Genomic DNA, 5,213 nt, shown 5'->3' with positions numbered 1-5,213 from the left:
ATAAAACGTGCTTTTGTGCATAATTCAATAAGTAGTCGGTACAAGCATATGAGTTGAAGTTTATCTGTTCTTTCTAGGATTAGAAGCGATACCTTGGCCCCTCGATGATTTTGTTTTGACCTATGTAACGGGCCCGGCCAGAACCTAATTGATGTCTTCAATTTAGTTCTATGTCAAACGAATCAGATATCGAGCAACAAATGCTAGACAAAAAGTAAGACCATGTTCCATGTATTTGTCCGAATGATATCTTGAGAACAGAGGATTATATGATCACTTATCTTAAATTTCGTATCATCATCATCTCAATTAAGTGAGACTTTGAAAGAGCTACGATTGCTAGTCAGATTCTGAAGTCATGTCTGCAACTATAGTTATTAGACCTATCCAAGTGGGAGACTGTTGGATATAGTGTCTAAGTCTGTAACTATATTTGGTATGTACTTGACCCGACCCAGTATGGTCCATTTGGGTTCGATGGCATTGCAATACTTGGATAGACCAAAATGAGAGAAAGGACACTTATGGTTATCAATATATTATAAGTACTAATATATTAATAATATTAATCAATTATTATTGATCAAAGAATTAATCTAGAATTAATTAAGTGATCAAAAAGAGACTAATCAAATATATGAGGTTGATTGTGTAAATAATATATTCTTGTATAGTGGGCTAATGATCCATGGTTTGTATGGATTGGTTGAAAACCCATAAGGTGCTCCATGGATAGTCCATGGAGGTTACAAACCCATGGATCATGGAATTTGGAAAGCCATGACAATTAGGGTTTACATGGTGTAACCTTACTTGTGTCTTAACTATGTAACAACGTAAATTTTCAAAACAAATTTTTTATTTCTTAAAAACATGTTTTCAATCAAATCAAGCCATAAAAATCCAATGTACCATATCATAATACAAAACATATCAAATCCCAAGATCATAAAATAAATCCTCCGTCAGTGTGTACAGATCACGTCGGCGCCTTCCCACGGTCCTTGCTAGTACCTGAAACACATAACACAACAATTGTAAGCATAAATGCTTAGTGAGTTCCCCAAAATACTACTTACACGCATACACACCCTTCCAGGCCATGACCTTCCGGTCCATGTGTCTCAGGGGACTTCCGTCCCAAACCGGTAAACCTTCCGATCCTACCAACGTCAACCTTCCAGTCCACATAGCAATGCCTTCCGGCCCATAACATAACGCCTTCCGGCCCATATCAAGCATAGAATACATAGCACATACAAACAATTAACTTAATCACCTACAATGCATACTTCTCATAACATATCCGACCTTCCAGTCACACATAAATACCCTTCTGGGTACAGTATAGTGAGAAGACTCACCTCTGATATCTCGGTACCTCACTGACTCGGTAGGAATGCGATCTAGCCTCCGCCTAAACACATAAGGAAAATATTCCCATAAATATGACTGTACTCTGACCGTTCTTAACATCCTTAGAAGGGTAAAAGACCATTTTACCCCTCTTTTGACTCAAAGGCCTCGCTGATGACCAAACCCTAAAAGCCAACCAAATTCAACGGTCAACTTTGACTCGACTCGGCGAGTGCACTTGGGCAACTCGGTGAGTCCACCTGTCTCCACTTAACTCCTTAGTCCCAATGAACACGTCGAGTCCGTCCTTCTACTCGACGAGTCTTCGGGCATGAATCGCGGGGGCTACCTTGACTCAACTCGCCAAGTCCCAAGAACAACACGGTGAGTACATGGCATGCATAGATTCTTTTGACCTCCTGAGGTCAGATCTGTTCCTCCATTCCATAGATCTGACCTTTTCAATCAATATAATCACGTAAAGCTCGAAACTTGATGCTTATATACATACATAATGGCATCAAATGGTGATTTAGTCCCAAAAATGGCAACCTAAGTCCAATCACCCCTCAAGGACCCATAAAGCATACAGGATTGAAGTCTCTGAACCTCTTTGAGTCTAGATCCAAAGAATAGACTCGATAAGGGACCAATTGCTCCACATAAACATCCTCACAAGAGGTTAGAAAACCCTAATCTCTAGGTTCAATACCAAAACTAAAGAAAGGTCGAATGAATACCTCAAGTTGGAATCTCTGGACTCTGAAACCACTTGAACCACACCTCCTTCAGCCTCCTCTTGCTCTTGATCACCTTCTTTTTGCCAAGCCAAGGAAAGAAAGATCAATAAAGGCTTCTTCTTCCTTCCAAACGATATAGATCACTAAGGGTGCTCTCAAGGGATAGGTAGCCGCAATGGGAGGCTAAGAGTACCCTTAAATAGGCTCCAACCCCAAAGGATTTAGGGTTTCATTAAACAGTGTGGACTCGTCGAGTCCACTCATGGACTCGCCGAGTCCAATGCGAATCCGAATGAACAATCACGAACCTACTCGGCGAGTCTACGCATCCTTTCGCTGAGTTCCTTCTCACAATTTAAAAATTAAATATTAAATAATATACCTGGGATTCTGGGTATTACAATTCTCCCCCACTAGAATCAGACTTCGTCCTCGAAGTCTCATTCTACAAACAATTCTGGATGTTGCTCCCGCATATCGCGCTCTTGCTCCCAAGTCAGCTCTGACCCTTTCCTGTGCTGCCACTGCACTTGCACCAAAGGCACTTCCTTGTTCCTCAGAACCTTGGTCTTCCGATCCCTAATTGCCACCAGTCTCTCCACATAGTTCAGGCCTGCATCCACTTGAATGTCCTCTAATGGTAATACTGCCGACTCGTCGGCAATACGCTTCCTAAACTGCGACACATGAAAGGTGTCGTGAATCTGACCCAGCTCTGCAGGTAGATCCAAACGGTAGGCTACCCTGCCTACTCTCGCAATTAGCCTGAAAGGTCCAATATATCGAGGCCCCAACTTGCCCCTCTTGCTTAATCGGATCACTCCATTCCAAGGAGAGACCTTTAAGAGTACAAGGTCGCCAACCTGAAACTCGAGCCCGGACTGGCGCCTATCTGCATAACTCTTCTGGCGACTCTGTGCGGTCAACAATCTCTGCCTGACCTATTGTATCTGCTCTGTCTTCTGAAGCACAATCTCCGTACTACCCATTACCCGTTGCCCCACCTCTCCCCAGCAGATGGGGGTCCGATACCTCCTCCCATACAACAACTCAAAGGGTGGCATACCAATGCTCGAGTGATGGCTGTTGTTGTACGAAAACTCAGCCAAGGGTAGATAGGTGTCCTAACTCCCTCCAAAATCCAAAACAAAAGCTCGGAGCATATCCTCAAGCGTCTGAATCGTTCGCTCACTCTGCCCATCCGTCTGTGGGTGGTATGCGGTACTGAAATGTAGTCTCATTCCCAACTCTTCGTGAAACTTCTTCCAAAATCTGGAAGTAAATTGTACGTCCCGATCTGAAACAATCAACATCGGGACCCCATGCCGCGATACCACCTCTCTCACATACAACTCTACCAACCTCTCAGCAGAAGAGCTCTCACTGATAGCAAGAAAATGAGCGCTCTTCATCAACCTATCCACAATCACCCAAATTGCATCGACCCCTCTCGCAGTCCTTGGCAATTTGGTGATAAAATCCATGGTAATTTGTTCCCACTTCCACTTGGGGATCTCCAGCGGCTGCAGCTTACCATGCGGATGTTGGTGCTCGGCCTTTACCTGGCGACAAGTCAGGCACCTCTTGACGAACCATGCAACATCCCTCTTCATACAGGGCCACCAATACTCCCTCTTTAGATCCAAATACATCTTAGTAGCCCCGGGATGGATCGAGAACTTCGATCGATGTGCTTCTTCCATCAAAATGGTACGCGTCCCACCCACAAACGGTACCCAAATCCGCTCCTGATATGTCATTAGTCCTTGATTGTCAGTAACGAACTTCGATACCTACCCGACAACCCGCTCCCTCTTTCGGTTTTCTGGTCTTGTAGCCTCAGCCTAGGCCCCTCGGATGGTGTCCAATACCGGAGTCATCACTGTCAACCTCATACAAACATCTCGAATCGGGGCGCTCTCCGCCCTACGGCTCAAAGCATTGGCTACGACATTAGCCTTGACCGGGTGGTACAGGATCTCACAATCATAATCCTTCACCATATCCAACCATCTCCTCTGGCGCATATTCAGATTTGGTTGATCCATTAAGTACTTCAGACTCTTGTGGTCCGTGTATATGGTACACCGAACCCCATACAGATAGTGCCGCCAGATCTTGAGGGCAAACACCACAGCCCCCAGCTCCAGATCGTGGGTGGGATATCTCGACTCATGAGGCTTCAGCTGCCTTGACGCATAGGCTATAACGTGCCCCCTCTGCATAAGCACTACCCCTAACCCAGATATTGATGCATCACAATATACTACAAAATTCTCCATCCCTTCCGGGAGTGCGAGCACCGGGGCCTCGCACAACTTCTAGCGAAGTTTCTCAAATGAGAACTACTGCTCCGGACCCCATGAAAATGCAACACCCTTCCGGATCATCTTGGTAACTGGCACGGCGATCTTGGAGAAATCCCTAATAAACCTCTGATAATAGCCGGCCAATCCCAGAAAGCTCCTGATCTTAGTGGGTGATCTCGGCACCTCCCATCTCATCACCGCGTCAATCTTGATCGGATCGACCAATATCCCTTTCTGGTTAACAAGATGCCCTAGGAATTGGACCTCTCGTAACCAGAAATCACACATGGAGAATTATGCATACAACCTCTTCGATCTCAGAACTCCAAGGATCTCCCTCAAAGGCTCCTCATGCTGCTCTCTAGACCTCGAATATACCAAAATATCATCAATGAATACTATCACCGAACGATCCAACATCGGCCTGCACACCCTGTTCATGATATCCATGGACGCAGTTGGGGCATTGGTGAGCCCAAAAGGCATCACCACAAACTCGTAATGTCCATAACGAGTTATGAATGAAGTCTTCTAGATATCTTCATCGCGAACCCTCATCTGATGATAACCCGACCTCAAGTCTATCTTGGAGAACCAAGATGCCCCCTGCAACTGATCGAACAGATCATCGATCCTAGGTAACAGAAACCGGTTCTTTACCGTCAACTTGTTCAACTCCCGGTAATCAATACACATCCGGTGTGAACCATCCTTCTTCTTGACAAAAAGGATCGGCGCTCCCCAAGGTGAGCTACTCGGTCGAATAAACCCCTTTCCCAACAGCTCCTAAAGCTGCGAGGATAACTCC

The sequence above is a fragment of the Lactuca saligna genome, chromosome 8, assembly GCF_052625555.1.
Source record: "Lactuca saligna cultivar CGN05327 chromosome 8, ASM5262555v1, whole genome shotgun sequence".
NCBI lineage: Eukaryota > Viridiplantae > Streptophyta > Magnoliopsida > Asterales > Asteraceae > Lactuca > Lactuca saligna.
This window is presented reverse-complemented; position numbering follows the sequence as displayed.